Consider the following 21,268-nt stretch of genomic DNA (forward strand, 5'->3'; position numbering starts at 1 on the left):
GGGTATGATGGTGGGGAGTATGGAAGGAAATGATAGAAATGGGTGGGACCATCAGCATCATTTGCCCCCTTCGTACTCCCATTTTATGGAGCTGAAGGTGGTTTTGTTGGTGGGGGTGCTTTTGCATTTAAATTGCAATTAAAATAGACTTTGAAACTGTTAGTGAATTCAGAGATGCTTTGGGTGTGTGTTATTGTTCTTCTTTTGTTTGGGTACAGAGCTGTATTCAGATTTCACTAAAATATAGTGAAAAGAAATATGTGGTGAATTATTGTGGGTCAGTAAATGATTACTCTCTTCCTAACTGCAGAACTTAAAGTATAAAATCTTTTTTGCCCTGGAAAGTATAAGCAGTATCTGTTCATCATCACGTACCACATCTTACGGTAAGAAAGTTCTGATCTTAGAATCATAGACTCATAGAATGGTTTGGGCTGGTAGGGAACTTTAAGATCATTAAGTTCCAACACCCCTGTTATAGGCAGGGACACCTCCCTCCAGACCAGGTTGCTCAAAGCCCCATCCAGCCTGGCCTTGAATGCCTCCAGGGAGGGTGCATCCACAGCCTCTGTGGGCAGCCTGTTCCAGTGTCTCACCACCCTCACAGTAAAGAATTTCTTCCTAATATCTAGTCTAAATCTACCCTCTTCCAGTTTAAAGCCATTTCCCCTTGTCCTGTTGCTACCTGCTCTTCTAAAAAGTCCTTCCCCAGCTTTTCTGTTGGCGCCTTTCAGGTACAGGAAGGGGGATCAGACTTAGAACTGCAAAGATTGAAAAGGATGGGCCAAAAAGTCCACAGTTTGTTAACTGTAAGTGGACAGTGGCACCACAAAATGCACACTGGCAATGACAGCTGGATGCAGTAACAGCCCACGTGTGCAAGGCTTGCCTGGCATCAGGGTATGGCCACACCAGCCTGAGCCTTGAAACTACCTCTGCTGCTTTCCAGTTTTTCCTTGCAGCTTTTGTTGTCTTTTCTCCCCGTTTAAGCTAGCAATGGGAACCATGCGCATAATAGAAAGCTAGTGAAACTAATAAACAAGAATGCCTTCCACCTGCTTAAATTTTTCCCAACAAGAAATGAAGTAAAGCAGAGCCATACTGTTCCTAAGCCGGAACATAGTATCTGGCTGCAGAGCCTGATGTCTGATGCTTGTTAGTGGAGGCTTAGGGCTGGAGGCTTGCTCCGCAGTTTGGTGTTTCCAGCAGGATTCAGGGTAGTCACTGTAGTATCCAGCAGGCCAACTGGCTGTTAACGGATAAAGACATTAAGTGTATTTTTAAGCCAATTGGAATTAGAGGTCTTAGAAGTCCTGGAGAGGAAAAATTTGAGCAAACGTTATTATTTGGAAGAAACTTCATCAGACATTCACAGTTTGTATCACTGTTACTGAAATGTGAAATTAAGCTCCAGGAAAGGACTGAGATTGGCTACGACGCAGCATTTGTGTAAATCCCTTGAGGACTCAACCCATTTATAAGTCTGTAATTTCTTTTTGGATAAAGTCTTTAGTAGACCGTAGGAGTAGAAACATTACAAAATTGCTTTCTTCTTTCTCCCATTCTTGTTAGCAGTGGCAAGAGCAGAAAAGCACAGTGAGAATATTTAAAAAAAGAGAAACTTCAACAACCAGCAGTGCTTTTCTCCATTGTTTTTTCCTTCCACTGCGTAGGTAGTGTGAAAACCAATGCTATATCAAAGAGAAACTAGCACATTTTGATGTGCATTTGGTTAACAGATACAGTGATGAAATTAACAATCCATATTAAAAGATACTCAGCAATTCTTTTGAAGGGAAAGATGGGATTAAAGTTTTAGGTCTTGGCTGTTAAAACAGATATGTTCATGGAGTATGGAGATAGCCAGTGCCCCTTGAAGTGCAAGGAGAGATCATGTACAAGTAGAGAAAAGGTGTCTGGGTAGTCATGAGGATAAAGGAGAATTAATGTCACATACCGAAATCTGCTGGCTAAGTGGCTTTCTTGAGTTTATTATGCTGTATTTTTTTTTTGCTACCTTATGGCTGATAGTGAATCTGTATTAGGACTATAGTGTAATGCAAATAGTCCCTTTTACTGAGTGGCAGATAGAAGCATCCCTTCTGTTTTCTCTCATCTAGTTTTCTGCTTTCTTGATCCTTGTTTCATGATTATCAACCTGCCTAACCTGGTATACAAGTTAGGCTGTCCTAGAGAATTACTTCCCATAGCATTCCCTACATATCAGTGAGTCTTGTTAAGGAAAGTTTTTGAACACTTTTCTGAAAGCAATGTGCTGGTAGTTTTCCTTCTTTTACAATAGGATTCCCTCTCTTCCCTCCTCCCCATCCCCCATTCTCCCCCCCTTTTTTTTTTGATGTATAAATTTCCCTTATAAACTGATCTATAATTTGGACCTTTCCAACTTAAGTGGTAAAGAATCTACACCATCAGGGAAAAATATTTGACTTGAGAAATTTCCGTATCCTCTTGTCCTCGGTACCCAGCAGCGCCCATTGTTTTTACTGCAGCCCTCTTGAGGAGCTGGCTTCCTTCTCACATCTTGCAGCTGCAACTGTTAGCTTTAATTGTGCAGTTGATATGGTATCTTTATCTTACTAATGTCTCCATCGTTTTCCTGAACCCATCATTTTCTCCTGAAAGTCTTCATATACCTGTCAACACTTTCATACTGGAATTTGACCCATCCAGGCCTTTGTGCTGATTTCAGCTAGAACTCTATCTTCCTTTTCAGTAATGCATCTTACTTGAGATCTTTCATTTGATGTCCGTGTCTGACAGCAAATTTAATCAGAAATTTCAGATGTATGTAATAGAGAGTTGTGGAGACAGAAATCCGAGTCAGCCAACAGAAAAAATGGTAAAGAATTCCCACAACATCCAAGGAGACATACCAACATTATCAGATATCAGGAAAGCAGTCATTTCTCATTTATAACACTGATGTGCCAACAAAGATGCATTTTAGTACTATGATTTTGAATTCCCTTTATTTCGACCTTTCTTAAGTTCGTAATTCTTCCAGTGGTCTCTAAAGAGGTCCCTATTATTTCTGTTCTCCGCCCCGTAACTTTTGGGCATTCCACCTTTACAGTCTCTTAAATCTGGAGAGTTACTTTTTGTCAAAAAGCTGGCAATTGCCTTTTTCATCCTTCTCTCCTTGAAAATGAAACTTTTTGTTTCATGTCCAGGGACAATTCCCAGTTTGTAATGAATTCCATATTCAAATACAAACCTGTTGCATTTTCCAAGGTATTTTATGGCTTCTTTCTTCTTCTTTTCGGTTGGAATGCTTTATTTTACCCCCTTTTTTTTTTTTTTTCTATTTCTTTAAACACGTGGCTTGTTCTGTCCTCTTTTCTCTTGCCACTGCAGATTTTTCCTCTTTTCCTTTCTGGAACAGCCTCCTTCTGCTGGGCAGCGCGTCTATTTCCAAAGTTCATCTGTTTTCCCGGGATTCCAGTCCTGGCTTTGGTTTGGCAAACCTTGTATCCAAATGTTGTAGTTAATTCAAAGTAGAATTTAAGCACACAAATATATATGTGGTCTTGGATAAAAATACTTTCCTTAATTGAACCCATTCTCTGTAAGAAAATTCCCTGATCGCCTCCTCCTGTGTGCTATTGTTGTGACAATTTGGGAGAGTTGGAAGAGCAGAGAGGAACTTGCAGAGACGATTTTTGTTATTCTGGACTTTTGTGTATGAGGTGGACTGATACATTTGGACTTGTGCTTCAAAGAAGGATGCTGCTATAAGCAAAACTAGCTACACTACCTTCGCTGTGTACATTTTAAAAATAATTGAATTGTAAAAGCAGAGTTGCTCTTACTATCGTAACTTTTTTTCCCCCCCTTTTAAAAGGCAGAGTTCACATGTGCTTTCCTGTGAAATGTTTTATTTTTATATCTTAACGTGCAGGTTTTGCCATTCATTTTCAAAGAATTTGCCTCAGTGTCTCAGCAAATGCTTCTGAAAGTCTTATTCCATGTATTTTCTTTGTAGATTTTTTTTCCCCACAATATTCTACATTCTTGGTATTTCTAAGATGTATTTTCACAGTCTGTAGCTTTCTTGCATGTAGATTTTCTTTACCACTCATACCAAAACACACTTAAACTGACAGAGGTGGCTTTTAGGATAGATTGGCAGGCAAGTGGAACTATTCTGATTTCATCTCTACTATAGGAAGGAGTTGGATGATTATATTGAAATGCACGTTATTTTATTGCTGAATGCTCAATGTCTTATGTTGCTTAAATAATTGTTTTACTAGACCTTTTTTTTTCTTTATTTTGAAGTAGTGGATTTTACTAAAATTATGCAGTTAAATGCTTCTCTGTTATAAAGACAAATCATTACTGCACATTCGAGGTGATTTTGTGAAAGAAGCATATCTTTTGGCATAAGTTTCCAAGATTGTGTATAATTATTAGATTGTATCTTAGTTTGTAATAGCACAGATTGCATTACTGAATCTGTGAGTACTGTGTTCTTTCATGATAATTTCAGTGCAGTGAGTCATAATAATAATAACGTGGTTTTTTTTTAAACTAATAATATATTTCTGGATGTATCCTCCATGCCATGTTTTTTAGGGGTATGCTTTAAAAACATCCTAAATTTCAGACCCGTCATCTGTTTGTAAGCTCTGGCCTTGGTCCCCAGGAGCTGTGTAGGCTGAGATGATCGCATTTCCCTCCCAGCCTGGTTCATTTCAGGAACCGAGACACCCGTCATGAACCTTGAGCAGGAGGGGGCTGCAAGCAGGTCTCCAGCCATTCCCAGCCCTTTTGTCTCTCCTTTTACTTCTGTTCCAAAATAGATAAGCAGGTGGATGAAACGGGTGGACTCTTCTAGCAGTCATGCTCTAAACATAACTTAAGGGACCTACGTACGTCCATCCAAGGCATGGCAGCTGGGAGAAGAACCTGACTGCTGGTGACTCTGGTGCTGGGTGCCTGGGGACCCTGCACAGCCCTGAGGAGAAACTGGGCCCTGCTGGGGCAGGGCAGTACAGCCCAGGGTGGGAGAGCACTTGGCCCGCTGGCTGGCACAGGCCTCAGGCAAATGCTGATGGGGAAGCACAAGAGAACAGTGTGTGTAAAGCTTCCCCAGAAAACTTTCCCAGACTCAAAGACTTTCCAAGTCTCCCATTCAGAAATCTGTTAGCATCCCTCTTTTTGTTGCCTGTGTTGCTTGCGCTCAGATACAAATACAAAGCCTTTATTTTAGCAGCCAGTCTCCATTTACTCATTGACAGTCGATGTCTATTTGAGGTTGTGCCAGCATTTTCTACAGCTTAATTAGCTACCTTCATGCACTGGTGTACAAATCCTGGTGCATTTGAATCCCCTTAAAACCTACATTTTTTCAAGACTCCAGGAGCTTTCCATTCCCCCATTATCTCAGGGGCCTGTATTTCCTTCCAGGTAATGGAACTTTCTGACCAGTATCTGCACACAGATTTGAGAAGAGATCTCCCTTGGTCAGTGGTATTAATCTTACCTCAGTTTGGCTAGAAATAAGTCTTCTTTCATGCATTCTGGGATGACAGCTGTGTTTTTCAGGAAGACTCCCTATTGATCTGGCAAATCTTTTTGCCAAGACGAGTGCAGTCATGGCTCTTCTCCTTTACAAACCAGGTCCTCCAAAACAATGTTAGAGAAATTCCCTCTAGCCCTTAAGTGCATAAATTTGCTGTTTGTACAATTGAATTTTATCCTACTTGTAATATCCAGTCTTGAACCTCATCCAGCTCTTTCCTGTGGGAATTTTTTTCAGTTGTCTTCTTTCCAACTTAGCATTATCAGCATATTTCCTTAGAGCGCTTCTGGTTTTTGTGCCTGGGTTGTTAATGAAAATGTCGGGTTGGCAGTTTGTAGGGCTGATATGGAAGGATCCATACGTCAAGCTTCTGCCACTTGGGACTTGATCTGGGCAATCGTCAGTGCCTATGTGAGCAAAACGTCCATGGCCTGGCTGCCCGCCTTGCCAGGCTGAAGTTCTGGGAAGCTGAGTGGCTGCTGGGCACGGCACAGTCCCGGCAGCACCCACCACCCTCTGTCCTCACCTCTCCTGTATCTTACTGTCCTGCAGCAACAGCACCCTGCAAAATCCGAGGGCTGTCAGGATTTCCCAGTGCTCAGGTCTCAGCTCTGCTGCTCTGCACCACTTCCTGCCATCCTTCCCCTCCCACACCCATGGTGGTTTTTTTTGTTGGAAGGAGCAACATGCAATTTTGCCTCTTCTGCACAGGAGGTTTGTGCTCATCACCTCATGTCCCATAGGTCTGCAGGCCTGTTGACATGCTTCCTTCACCAGGACTTCATCTTCACCAGTTCAGTCACTTCTTATGTGGAACAATATCAAATATTCATGCAAACTTCATCTGGATGAAATTCTGAAATTTCTGGAAGTGTTCAATGGATTTTCTGGTGTTAGTATTAGTATTCTAGTATTAGTATTAGTTAGGTATTATTTTGCCTAGAAAATGATTTGTGAGGACCTGACTGGTTTAGCATGAAGTGTCTTAGTGTGCATTATGCCTATATACGCTTGCCTCAGGTCTAATTACTTTTTCTCTTTAGTGTTTGTTCCAAAGCCCCGTCTACTTGTAATGCTGGGTTTGTTGTCACCCAGCTCATTTTCCTCTGATGCCACTTGAGCTGCAGGGTTCACAGAGAGGGCGCACAGGACCAGCTCCTGCACAGGCCTGCCCATGGCCCAAGGATGGCTTGGCACCAGCCATCGACCTTCACGCTTGCTGTGGAGCGGAGCTGCTGTGAGCCTGCTCCTGTGGCTGGTGGCTTCATCTGCCCCTCTAGCACAGTGTCATGTGTACACTTGTAGGATGCATTTTGGTGTTACAGGGACATTTTATTACTGCACTGTTGTGTGCTTTGGAGGTTGCTGGAGGCAGCTGCCATGTTTGCTCCAGTGCAGCCTGCTGTAGTCGTGACTCCAACTGGTTTCTCATTCTTCTGTAGTTGTTTCTTTCTTTTATTTTTCTTTTTTTTCCAACTTAATTTCCTTACTGTTCTCTTCAAACAGCAAGCAGAAAAGTTTCTTCAATTAAAACCATTATCACTAGATGGCTTTGAACAGTCCATAAAGAAAAAGCCTTAGTTTTTCTATTCCTGCCTTCTGATATTAAAAACCAGTGTATCCCATGCACTGTGTAGCTCTGTTGGAGGTGGTTGTTTCTGTGATTTTTATGAACGTTTTAGGAGGAGTATCCTGCAGTTTTTGCCCTTTTCAAATGTAAATGTTTAATCATTGCTTGCTGAGAGAGCATGGGAGAACACATGCATGAGGCTTATGGCTCTTTTTTCTTATTCTTGCAGTGATCTGCTGTCTTCTGAATACCTTGAGAGGCATATCGAGCAAGGTGGAAAGGCAGTGGAAGTTAAAGTAAGAATCTCCTTTTTATGCTTTGCCTTTTTCAATTTGCTTTGCATTTGATGTTAATGTAAACTCATTTTCTTAAAGAGAGAGAAATCTGATTTTTGAGGCAGTTTACTCTTCTGAAGCAAGCATGTTTCACGTCTTCTAAATTTTCAGCTTTCTTAAATATGAAAAATTTGTACATCAGTGTTTATATCAGAATGGTATCCATGAAAAATGTGTACTTAGTAGTTCTTTTGCTAATAAATATAATTTATTCTGACGACTGTTGAAGAAAATTGGTAACTAGCATTTCCTCATTGTTCTAATGAAAAACCCAAGTTTGTTGTTTATAATGAGCTTCTTCATAAGTTTGAGAGTAGCAAGGTTTACTATTTAGCATTTTCAAATAGGTAGTCACTGTTTAAAATCATGGGTTTATCTCTCTGGACATTTGTAGACACGATGGCTACAAGGTCCTCTTTATTTCAGTAGTCATCTAAAACATGTCTCTGCCTTTTAAGGAGTGCTTTTGTTATTTGTACATGGCATGGGAGAATTTCCCTGAAGACCTTCTGGTTGTTATGGTGGTATTGTGTAGAAGTAAGATATAAAATTACTGTAGATTACATAAAATGTGCATGAAAGTAATATGTTATGCATAATTGAAGCTCTTTAAATTTGCCTATCAATCAAGTCAAATTTTGTTCATAGTATACATTTCATTTAAAAAGCTTTTTTCGTTGTTACTAAATCCGAGATCACCTAAGTACCCTGAAATGAATAAGTTAACCTTATAATGTGAAAGCAAAAGTGAAAATGGACAAAGCAATATTTTTGCCTCTGAATAGCTGAAGATTTGTTTCCTTTGGTTTGTCCCTTTTTAAACTTTGTAAGCTTGAAATCTGCTTTCTTTTTGCACTCTGATAATAGCCTGAATATATTTTCAGAATGAGGCACGTGCATATGTGTTCCATTAACTCATAAAACTGATTTCTCAGCTGTGCTCAGCAATCAAGAAGTCTCGACTCAAATTCAGAGCATGAGTCAAAACAGAAATAAAGATAATAGCTGATACTAATAGGATCCATTTGTCTCGTCAAGGTATATGTGGAAGTTAGCAAAGTTAAACTTTCAGAGTCCCATCACTGAATTAGGACAAATCTGTTTCTGATGATTCAAGCAAGGAAATATTTGAAATCAGTGGCTCCTCTCATGCAAGTACCGTTTAGTTGCATGGGGAGGAGAAAGACCTTTCTGAGAAAGGTCATTAAAGTTTTCTGGGCAAATCACCTCGCAGCCTCCAGGGTCCCAGAGATCATCTCCCCTTCAGTCAACCTCAGGGCAGGGTCACTTCGTAGCTTCAGCGAGGGCTTTTCACTGCTTCACTCAGTGCTATCAAACTGTCTTTAGAGAACTGACCTTGCTGCATTGGTCTTGGCACACGAGATGGTATGAACATCGAGATGGTGAGGAAAAAAAAAAAGGCTTACAGCATTGTTTCACCTCACTCTGCAAAGGAGGGTCCTTTCCTCTGGGGGGACGTGTTCCCCCTCTGCTCTTTGTGCCTTACGCTCTGTGGGCAGGGACATGCGAGGGGGCTGGGCTGTGCCTGCTGCACCGCCCAGCAGGCAGCAGCAGTCCAAGAAGGGGAGTTTTTTAAATTCATTTTGCTCATTTTGCTGCAATTGAACATCTAGGATCAGATTTGCAATGTTCCAAATATTTAGAAAAATTCAGGTATCAGAAGGCTTTTGGAAGAGTCTGCACAGTACCTTTTGATGCCAGACACTTGAGTGAGGCTAGGTTCAGTGCCCAATTGCTGCTTTAAAATAAATCTGCCTGCCCCTGAGCAGCTGGTAATTTTTAGAGCATTTGTAAGTGCCCCGGAGAGCCCTGCTGGCCCTTCAAATAAATTTGAAAATCCCAGCAGTTTCTGTTTGGCGTTTGAGAAACTGAGCTGTGGTTTTAGGTCAAATGTATTGAAAATCTTCCTGCAAGTACAGGGATTTTTCATGAGCTTGGTTTAGTACCCACAATTTCTTTGGTAACTGTTATAGTACCAGTAAAACAACCTTTAAATTGGTGCTTATAATACATACCAGGCAAAACATAAATAATTATAATGCTCATACACCATGCAGACCTGATAATGCCTTCTACCACTTCTCCTCCTCTCCATCCCCCTGGTAAAACTCCCTGTGCTACAGAACACATCCAGATCTTCTGCTGCTTCTTAGAATGCTTCAGAGAGGAGAAGGGACAGGGAAGGGAAGATATATTCATAGAATTTAAAATACCACTTTGAATGAGCAAAGGGAGGAGAGCCCTCAGTGTAATGCGGCTTTTTGTTTATAAGAGAAGGTTGAATTAGATTTGATTGCTGCATAATTCATTAATAAATCGGACCACTGTGAAGGTGGAGCATGTTGTGCATGTTTTTGCACAGTGCCACTATTTAGCAGCTGCAGAGGGAAGGCTTCTCTGTGAGATGTCCTTGCTGACTTGACACAGTTCAGCACCACCCGAGACACTCTTACTAAACCAGAGCAAGATATGATGCTTAAGAAAAACAAAAGGAGGTAGATCTTTGAATTATTTTCAGTGTTTCCCCCCATTTTACTTTATGTCTCTAGTTTCTTAGGAAAGCAGCAGTATTGTCCTAAATTCCCTCTGGTAGCAAAGAGAATAATCAATTAAGAGAGAGAAAGCCCTTCATGCCTTGCCTTTTTCCTGTTCTTGTCAGCCCAGATCAACCTATGCTCACAGCACATCAACACTCAACTTGTGCCTACTTTATGTTGCTGCAGTGTATCTCTGTGTCCTTTTATCTCCCTCTCTCTCTTTTTGGGTTATCATTCTGTCACTGATGCTGTCAGTGAGATGAAAGGCAAAAAAACAGCCAGAGTGCTGAGTAATTCATGCTGCTGGATTTTCCCCTAAGAAGGAACAACTGGTATCTCTTCAGTGACATTTTCTCTTATGAAATGTTTCAGTTTTCCACTTTAGATATTACAGAAGTAAGTCTTTTTGCCTGTCAAGAACATTGGACACAGATCCCAGAAAGAGAACTTGCACAGGTAAAGCTGTAATAGATTAATGCCATGCATTTTTGATGGTATGTTTCAATGTAACCACACAGCTGTATTTCATAAGTAATCCTGAAATTAATAAGTGTGGTGGTGTAAACACAGTCTGCATCCTGGGCACAAAATTACAGCAAGAGTACTTGAAGCATAAAACAACATTGCCTTTTGCTCTCCAGAGGGAGTAAAATATTCAAGTCTTGAAAGGCCAGAGATGGCTGGGGACTTTTGATGTGACAGGCATTGCATTTTGTTAGATGTCTCCTGTGGACTTGCTCTTCTTGAGGAGGTGTTGAGGTACAGTCCATTGGCCAAGGGCAACAGCTGTGTCTGTCACATATAAACACCTGTGTGTAGGGAGGCCATGTCCTAACCATGGAATCATAGAATCACAGAAAAGCTTGTGTTAGAAGGGACCTTAACTTCTAACTCCCTGCTGTGGGCTGGTTACCACCCACCAGACAAGGCTGCCCAGGGCCCCATCCAACCTGGCCTCGAATGCTGCCGGGGATGGACATAAATTCCATTCAAACATTTTACTATACCATCACAGGTACTGACAGATCATAAGGTTACACTAACAAATTACTGCAAATATTGCAACCAGAATATACTGCTGGTCTGTGGGCAGGTTGTTTTTCATTACTGACTGCTGTGTTTCCTGCTTTATAGCAAAGGGCTTCCACCAGCACCTTCCAGATTTACAGTCACCCACTGTCTGAGCAATGTAGAGGAATCCAGTAATTTTTCTTCAGCTTTTGATGCCTCACCATTTCACAGCCAGAGAGGAAGGAGTTTCAGCTTGGCAGAAAAGCGTGTGTGCTAAGCAGGTTTCCCTGGTAGGATTACATTCAGTTCTTGAAAAATTCAGCTCACATGAGGGGCGATGGCACGGGGAGGCTCTGCCCTGTGCAGTGTGCGCACGTACCTGTGCCTGCACAACCTGGTGCTGCAGCCCCGGGGGAGAAAGGAACCTAAAAAGGAACAAATCATAAATAATGCAGAAATTGTATCTGCCTATTTCTGGCAGGGCTTTTTTGGGCTGTGTCCAGAGACTAGAGAAGCTGTTAGTAGTGGAAAACTCATTTGGTAGAAGATTTTGTACAAGGCTTCTCATAGCATCGTCAGAGCTTCTCTTTCCCGTTCCCTCTACAGAGCTCTGCTTGCCTCATGGCTAATGATTAATAAATCTAGGCCATAAACTACTTTCTAGTGTTAACAATAAACTAGCCAAAGATAGCTGTTGGAGAATCTAGGAGTCTGACACAGTTTAATAGGGGGTTCCTGCAGGGCTGATCTCCAGATTGCTCTCACTGAAAATTTTCATTAATAACTTAGGTGAAAAAAGGTATGTGTATGTTAATGAAAATAACAGTACAAAATTGGGAATTATTGAAATCCACAGAAGGATCATCTGGAGAACTGGCTGTCTTTGGCCAATGGAGTAAATGAAAGTGGGATGAAATTTGACAGAACAAATGGCAACTTCCTTCACTTAGGGAATAGTTACATGGCTTTTGCTGAAAGACAGGAGTCCATAAATAGTGGAGCAGAGAATGACTGCACTGTTCACATCTTAGCAGGTGCTGCCATGGTACCATAATGGTCAAATTATTTCCAGTAGGTAAAGGATAGAATTAATATTATTATGTGTCATGTTGAAGAGTTGACAACGTTTTAAAATTTCTATGCATTTTCAGTTACTCTGAACATCTTTATTTCTAACAGCATCAAGCTGCTGCTCTGAATTAAGAAGCATTGAGAAGCATCTCACTTTCTTGTTTTAGCATTATTTGAATTATGGAGGCAATTCCTCTGGGTTTCGGTAAAACGCAGTATCCCCTGTGGGATACCAGTGCTGGATAATCAGTCATCTTATATAATGCATTTGCCTGACCTAATGGTCCTGTGAGCCAGCACTGTAAGTGTACATTTGCATTAACTTTTCTAAATCTATCCGTTTATCTCCTTGCTATTACTAGCTTACCTTCTGCTAGTAATACATCCTGCTGCTGTGAAGGAGGAAATTGAAAGTAGCAGCATTCAGTATAGGAGCCTTTCCTAAGCCTTGTTTTAAATATACTGCACTAGAAGGAATCTCAGCTCATGATTCACGTCCAATCTTGCAGCTTTTATTATATTGTCTTCCTTCTCTTTATGGCATAAAGAAAAATCCATTGTTTCAAGCTAGTCCTGGAGGGGAAAAAATGCCAGAAAGTCAAAGCCCTCAAGAGCTCCAAGTGTCCATCCTGCTGTGGATGTGGGCCCCAGTGATGTAGTCCTGTTTCTGCTGAGGTGAGGACGGGGGTGGCTTTGTGACTGCGAGGGGACACCTCCTGAGTGCTGTCCACTGTGGTTTTCACATGCTCCAGAGGGAATGGAGTGGCCCAGCACCTGAATTAATAAGCGAGTCCTGCCAGCCTTTATGTACCTCAGGAGATATTTTTCCATGAGTTACAATGTACAGCACACATAGAGAGTGAGTTGCACCAAAGTTCTGTAAACTCAAGCCACACGAAGACTGAGCATAGGTAGGAGAAATGAACTCCTGCTATAGCATTAAAGAACATTAAATCCTTTTGTAGAGGCTCTTACAAAAAAATAAAAGTATCTTATTGTGTTTAACTTAATCCCCTTGAGGAGGAATTAAGCGAAGCAAACTGAAGCTGCTATACTTCTGAAGGAGCTTTTCCATGCAAAGCTTCAGTGTGCTTCAGCTTGATATCTTTACTTACTTGATCTTGAGTTCTGTAAATAGTCCTTGTCTCGGCTCGTACTTTTCGTAGAGATACTGAACTGGCACTGTGTTATATGCATTGGGTTAACGTTGCCAGGCAGTCTTGAGCTCTGTGAATACTCATTTAAAGATAAGCTTCTGTCATTCAGGAATAATGAAGAACCAGTAAGGAAATCTGATTAATACTTTTCTACTTTCTATTCAGGTGTTTACCACATTCTGACTAATAGGTATCCATGTAGGTGCGTGCCAGCATCTCATCTTCTTATCTTCTGTGCTGTGGTTATAGTAATTTTGTGCATCACATGCTTATAATTTGGCTTCAGACTCAGGAGTCGCTATTGGACTGTTGTGAAAGATTAGAATGTGTAGATTATAAAGACTTTGAAGTCCCTTTCAAGGTTTGCTCCCTTTTCCCCACGTAGAGGAATGCAGAACTGGAGCAAAGAGGCTGTCATTAAAAGACTCGTATGCCTTGACTCAGAAAAACTAGGCACTGCTACACTTGCTGACTTAAACCTAACAGAGTAGGGAGGTAGAGGTAAGCAGCCCTGCTCTCTTCTGACACATCTGCGTTCAGCAGGTGATAATTAAAATCATTTTTCCTAACACTGAGGCAAGGCAAGAGGCTGCTTCCAAGCAGGTGCCAGGGCACCTCCTGGCCCAGATGGTGTTGTGCTGACATGAGCTGTATCCACACCCTGCAGCTGTGCTTGTGGAGCATCTTCTTTTGTATCTGCTGGGCAGTGAATGCAAGCCCCATTTTGGCCTCAGAGCAGGAAGCTGGGCTGATGGCATGTGCCATCTGCTGAAGGCACCACTTTGAGTCACCTGCGGCAGCTGGGCTGAGTTGCCTGTGTGCAGGACCCCATTGTGTACACGTGTGTGGTTTTGATAGTGCTGCCAGCAGTCTTGAAACACGGGCATTCTGGAAGAAGCCTCAGAAGTAGGGATGCTTTATATCTAATCTTTGAATTCACATTTCTGATTACAAAACATGAAATAGAGTTATAGCCAAATGACTCTACTTCACTTTGGTTCTTTGTTTTACGATTCATGTGGTAGCTCTCTTCCTAGAAAGAGAGGGCGCTGTTTACATTTTCAAGACAGTTGACTTTCTGGAGTCTGCACTACAGCGCAGCTAAATGCAGAGACCTGCTCTATGAGGGAGCAGTGCCTCATTCCTGAGGTGGTTCCTGGGCAGCTGCAGGATAGCCATGCCAGTGGGCTGTCTCCGTTGCATCAGCACTTGGCAATTAAGAGGTGTTCGTCTCTCCATGCAGTTCCGCTGTCCATAGGAGCAACACAGGTCAATGTGCCATTTTGACTTTTCATTGTACAAAGAGAAACCTATCAGTAATGAGTCATTTTTGGCTGTAGATGTCAGCTGTAGAGAATTTCTTCTCCTATTGCTGTTTCCCATGCACTGCTTTACTTATTAATGGGTTAAAATTGAGCAAGCATCAATAATTTGTAAATAGATCTAAGTGATTACTAAGGAAGCAGTTTTAAAACTTGAGCCTAGCAATGGGTAGCTCCTTAAAAAGCTAATCATTATCTGGCACTTCTCTAAAAAGTAGCACAGTGGTTAGCTGGCCTTTGAGAGCTTTCTGCTGCAAAAGAAAAGAGAGCTGTGTTAGTAAGATCTGAGCTAGACCAGCAATCTCCTTTCCTTTGGATTAATGGGTATTAAAACAGGAATATGTAATCCTGGAAGAAGGAAGTTATTAATTTTAGGGTCAGTGTCTTGAGCGTAGCATGAGTTTTAATGGCAAGTACCTCTCCTAATTGCAGGAAAAATGCTTACTTTGAAGATCTGATGTCAGGTGTTATTTGAAAGCAGATGAATGAGCATCCTTAATTTTCCTCCCCTGGGAAGGTCATAGTGTCTCTGTGGTGAATAACAAGCACTGTCAGTGTCTGGTCAGCAAATACTTTCTTAACTGAAATTGCAGAGAAGAGTGAACCTCCACCATCAGTGACTGCGATGTCTGTTCTTTATTTATTTCCACCCTTCAGTAGTAGTTAATGTGTTCTTCATGCCTCTGGTGATTACTCGACAGCTAGTGCTTCCTTGGGAGGGGACAGGCTATCTTAAAGGAAAGAAATGGGAACAGACTTTACCTGTGTTACCAGCATCTCTGCCATCTCATGTTTTCAGTATCTTTGCCGTTCCAACTACCCAAGTAGGCTGCAGGGAAACTCAGGCTGATGTGGGCATAAAGGCTACAAGATGGTCAGGGAGCAGTTCACAGGGCAATATAACACTAATTCAGGATTTGCCTACAATTATCCTATTTAAGCATGAAGATCAAGGTTGAATCATGAATTGACCACCACTGTCATAATGATTCATTTATTTTAATGGATCCTACTGTGAGTTCATTTGTGTTTCATTTGTTTTTAGTATAATACTATTCCTGTTTTAGCTGCGCAGACTTACTAAGTATCCACATTTTCCATATTACTCTTGAAAGTTGCCAACAGACAACCAAGTGCCATGAATGCTGGCAGACAACTTGTCTTGCCTTGTGCTAACTGCAGCATGGAGAATGGCTGTGCACCTTGTGGAGGCAAAATACTCAAACTTCTCTTTTCTTCTGGATCCTATCTGGCCAGTTTCAGTTTTAGAGCATAAATAAATGAATGTGAATTTCTCTCTTGCTGACATATGTCAGAAGAACAGCATTATTTCCTCTTCATCTGAAGCCTGAGACATTTTCCAGTAGCTGACAAAGGCCAGCCTGGAGGTTTGATTTGCTGAGATGGACAATTACTGTCTGCTTTTCAGGAAGCAGAAAGGGCCTATGTGGCTATGAGAAGCCAGTAGCTCTTTTTTCACAAAAAGACTTTGATTCTGTTGACTGGACTGTTCTTGGTAATGCTGCTAATTTCATCTATTGGTGGAAGTCTTAATTCTCACATAATACCAGAATATTTTTAGGAAAAACTGAACTGGCAAGATTTTTTCAGTTCCTGTCATTCTGCTACAGGCATCAACAGGGAAGAGGGACAACCCTGGTCCTTCAGGGCATGCTTCTAATAATGGAGCAAAAGTGGATTTATGTGGTGATCGTGTTTAATCTTTTAGAGGTGTTACATCTTACTGCCATTCTTCTTGCAGCACTGTGTGCTCTGTTACAGCACCTGCTGTAAAGGAGCATTAGTACATGTCAGGAGCAAGAAGATGTCAACCTAAAGAGAGGCAAGGTCATGAAACTTCTTGTCCAGACCTACATATGTTCTAGGAAAAGCATTAATCTATAGTGTCCTTGCAGTTGTGCTAACTCTTACTGCAGAGCCAGTCCGAAACGTTATAGCTTTAAGTGCTTCTCTCTTCACGTTTTGTGGACTGTTGAAATGAAATCTCCTAAATTTAGAATATACAATTTGCACCCACTCCACCAAATGCCATATTACAGGCATGATTTACCTGCTCGAGATGCTATTATAAGCAGCACGAAGCAACCACTTTTCCCAGTGCCTGTGCCACCTGCTTTCACTGCATCACCTCTTATTTCTTTGCTGAGATTATGATAGGTGATGGTATACTACCTCAAAACTTCATCTAGATTATCCTGATATAAGGATTTCTTATAATGAAGTTATCTTTTTTTTTTTAATACTGCGTCAAATACTTGAAAATAGCTGTTTACATTTCAAAACCCTAAATTTTTAATAATTGCTGTGAAGTGACTTACATATCTTAATAGGAACATATAAGTCCATGTATAGAAGTATCCCCCAAATATTAGTGTAAAGAAATAATTTTTTTGCAGTGGTAAGAATGGGTATGTGAGACTGAGGAGATCAGGGTTATAGAATTAGTGTGAACTTCAATAGATTAACAAACTGAATTGATTTGACTTGATTTGATTAAATAAAATAGAATTTGTGTGTCTAAATTGCATTTTTCCTGGGTAAAAATTTAAAGCTGTTTTTCGTGTATTTTTCTTTTCTAGATTTGTATGCACAGAATATTGTTCATGGATTTATTATGAAATAAATTAGTTTGGAGGTACTATCTTGGTACATTTATTTGATTCTCATTAAGAAGATCAAAACCCACTTTTCAGCCACAGACTCGGATCTTTTGGATTCTTAGCATGAAAAAATGTTTCTCCTGGTTATCAGGACTTAATTTTGCAAACTAACAGAGCCTGAAATTCTACTTCTGATACATATTAACTATATTTTCAGAGTACAAATCAATTTGTCTAATTTCTCCAAATTCCTTCCACAGCTACAACTCCATACAACTCTCTAGTGATTTTTTTTTTTTTAGCATTTTCCTGTATTTATGTGCTGACACCATTTATATCTTTTACAGGAATATTACTGCAAAAGTAATTTTTGGAGAGAGCGTTTTGTTACTCATACGGTTTCAGCTCATTCATATGGTTTGACTGTTAATTTTGTTACTAACCTGCTGTCTCTTTTTGTGTGGTTTTTATTCACCTGCTCTTTTACATTTTACTGTGCAGTGCTGAATACATTCGGTGCACATATAGTAGGCCATACTCCACTATCAGTGCAACTTCTGTGAAACTAAGGGTGGGGGGATATGTCGAATAAGGTCTGCCGGATTTGATTTGAAAAGTGTATTTTTTATTTACAGTAGTTAAAGAAGAGGCAAATATAAACTAAAGTTTCCTTTAGCTTTGGAGCACTAGGGAGCCTTTTTGATTTGTTCGCTTCTTAATCAAATCTTATTATTTGATAAGCATATTTTTCTCCTTAGAAGTAGGAAATTGCCTGGCCCTCAGGGCAAAGCTCATCTTCTGATGTAGCCATGTGCAGAACATGTGTCAAGCCTAAGCCCCTTGTTTCCAGCTCTCTTCAGTGAAGAAAGATGGACACTTCTGGAGTCATTCGTATCTGAAATTTCTATTAAGATGCCAGGGATTTTACACTGAAGATATTCATCTCAGAGTAGAGAAAGTCCAAAAGATGATGTTTGACTCTGTACTGAACTTGTAGATGGCCGAAAGGAGATGGGCTGAACCTCTGCTATGTTCTTGGTGCCATGTCCCTGGGTTGGCAATTTAATAATAAAAAAAGCAGTGTTGGACGGGTAAGAGCATGATACTGTGGGACATTCCGCGCATTTACGGTCTCAATTTCCAATTTCAGGGAGGAGAACACTGCTATTATCAGGGAAAAATTCGAGGAAATCCAGTATCATTTGTTGCCTTGTCAACATGCCATGGACTACAGTAAGTCTGCTGGTTTGTTTTCACTGAGCTTCACTTAGTCTTTTAAACAAAATAAAGCTGTTTAAAGAAAAGTAAGTGCCATTTATTCATTAATTGGTTTGCAACCACTATTATTATCTCAATAACCGTTACATAAAATGAATTTAATTTGAACCTTGTAAAAAGTGTTGTTTTTTTCAGGACCCACTGCCAAAACACCCAAGTTTTCTCTTTTTTTAAAAAAAACCTAAAGACATATGATAACAACTTTGACCAGACATTAAGACAGTTTATAGTAGAAATATGAAAGTAGCTAAAAATGCTCCATTCTACAAGAAGAAAAAATAATACCAAGATTGGTATTATTCATATATATATATATATGAATAATATATTCATATTATGATATATATATATTATTTATATTATTTTATATATATGAATATATATATGAATATATATATATAATATGAATTCATATATATATGAATAATATATATATTCATATATATATGAACCATCTGAAATTTGCCTGTGTTCTTTTCTTATTGTTAGAATGGTGTATTTTATCTATCTATCCTACTCTTTTTACAAAGGAAAGTGTCAGTGTTGAGTTTCTCTAGTCCTATCCATTTTCTTCACAGAAGTGCTTGTCTTAAGCTGTGTGCATGTGATAATACCTCTGATATAGTCAAATCTTTGAAAATCTGAAAAAAAGGATGAAAAATTGTGCGAATATGTTTCAAAGTGCATCGTTTTAGTGGTAATGTAGTTAAAGCACCTGTCACTTGAAGGTTACACAGAGCTGTGTGCTGATTCTCAGCTTTTGGACCTGTCTACTTTTGGCACCATTGAAAGACATTTGTCAGGTTTACAGAGCAGCCAAGTAACTTCAGTGTCTGTTGACTCTGGGAATTACAGGACCTCAGCACTTTTGGTGCTGAGATTGGCTGCAAAGGTCAGGGCAGCAGGAGAGCCTGAGCATGGAGATTGCTTTCTCTGAGGAAGCAGGACTTAGTTAATAGAAATCTTCTCCACTATTATCTGTCTCCAGCTGTTCTGTAGTTTTAGTATCAGGCACACATGTAGACTTATTTAAGTAACTTTTATATTAGTGCTTTTTTTATGAGGAAGGGGGAGAATGCATGCATCAGACTCGCCATTCTTGCACTCGCTGTCTGACTTAGAGATGTGCTTCTCTCATTTATAGTCAAGGTTGAGCCAGCTCAATGAAACTGACCTCAGGTTTGGTAGTGTCAGTGAGCCTAAAAATAGCAGCATCCTGATGCATCTTGAGGGGATTTATCTTCATGGCTTCCATTAGCAGTGATCCATTAGGTCTAGGCCCCTGCCAGCTCCCAGGAGAGAGTGCAGCAAAAGAAGGAGGGACAGCACGTGTCCTTTCCTGGCCTCCTTTTGCTGGTTGCCTCTTAAGACTGATCTGCTGCTGCTCAGTATTCTAAAATTACCTTATGTCTAAATAGAGCTCTTCTAACACAGTAATGTGAAGAAAGATGCATTTTCTTTCCTGTACAATTCAGCTCTCTCTTGTTATCATTTTTTTCTTTTTGTGAAATGTTTCAGCAGTTATCCTTCACAGAGGATGCAATACGAAGCTTACTGTAATGGGCTGGTAATTCCAGCATCTGGTATGAGAAAGTAATGTTTTCCTGAGCTGCATTAACCTTACCTGCTCTGACACTGCATCTCCAGCATTACAGCTAGTTCCTCCACAGTCGATTTCAAATGCTAATTACTGCAAACTCACACCAGCAGCTTAGAGTGTCTCAATGGAGTAAGGGAAGCTGAGGAGAGTTATCTTTTAGCAAGGTCTGCAGGGCAGAAACTCCACTTTCATGAATTTTAGGAAGTGCATGAGACAGAACAGATGGCTTTAATAGAATAACAAGCTTCATATTCCCAAAGTTCATGCTAATCTCTCTCACTTATTATACTATCCCTAGTTCTTGGCCAGTAAGAGTAGACATTTTTTCAAACATGTCTGTAGAGATAATGTTGTGTTTGTTTAACTAAGCATAAACTGTGAGTTCTTCTGTTGGTAATGTCCATGTTGTAGTCTTCCTTTCATTAATTAAATTAATAGGGTGACTGCCTGATGGAGTGCTCAAAATTATGAATTTCTTCTTAACGACTTTGCTAATGAAAAACGTTTCTCTACAACCTTACCTCCAAGCTCACTGGTATTTCTTTTTCCTGTGGGATACGCAGTAACCACAGCTCCCTGTGAGTTAATGCAAAACACTTTGAATGCAAAACACACTGGTTGCTGGGATATAAATGATCAGCGCTCAGTTCTGAGCTGTGCTCGGTTCTGTTTGGAGGCCAGTCACACAGAAACCGGGTTGTGCTGTGATTTTGCTGCCCACTAGTGTTAAATACATAAATTGCTGTTGTAACTGCGAATTAGGCTTTCTTGACGGCAAATTTGTTTGTCTGAAGGCTTTACATAACACAAATATGGGTTTTTGAGATAGATGTTTTGCTGCTGCTTTCTCTCTAGCACAGTGTGATATCTTCACAGTGCCTAGAACTACTGAAGTCATTGGAAAAGAGCTGTGAAGGGGCAAGTCAGATCTGAGGGTCAGCTGTGATTATTATTTTTATTAAGTGACTTGATCAGAAGTCAGTGCTGCTGAGAACAACGTTCACATGAAGTCATTTGCTAACAGCACTTGGCCTTGCAGACTGTGCTTAAAATTGTAATGAGAAGGAAGGAGGTTTTGCATGATGAAGTACTGTTCGAGACCTTCCCAAATGTCCCCAGATATTACGTTTTTCTGAGGCAGAGAACTTCAGCAGGTGCTAGAATGTTTATTTTAAGAGCGCAGACAGTGTTTGTTCCTGG

The 21,268-nt window shown here is 40.4% G+C and overlaps 1 protein-coding gene across 10 annotated transcripts in view; it reads left to right on the forward strand.

Annotated features, from left to right (window-relative positions):
* ADAM22 (ADAM metallopeptidase domain 22) overlaps window positions 1-21,268 on the forward strand; it is a 111,520-nt gene that overhangs the window by 35,275 nt on the left and 54,977 nt on the right. For all 10 annotated transcript variants that reach the window (XM_021387279.1, XM_021387282.1, XM_021387283.1 and 7 more), the window contains exon 2: window positions 18,341-18,423. The gene's annotated coding sequence lies outside the window, so the exon portion shown is untranslated. The remainder of the gene's footprint in view (window positions 1-18,340; window positions 18,424-21,268) is intronic.

Source organism: Numida meleagris, chromosome 2 (assembly GCF_002078875.1).
Source record: "Numida meleagris isolate 19003 breed g44 Domestic line chromosome 2, NumMel1.0, whole genome shotgun sequence".
Classification (NCBI taxonomy): Eukaryota; Metazoa; Chordata; class Aves; order Galliformes; family Numididae; genus Numida; species Numida meleagris.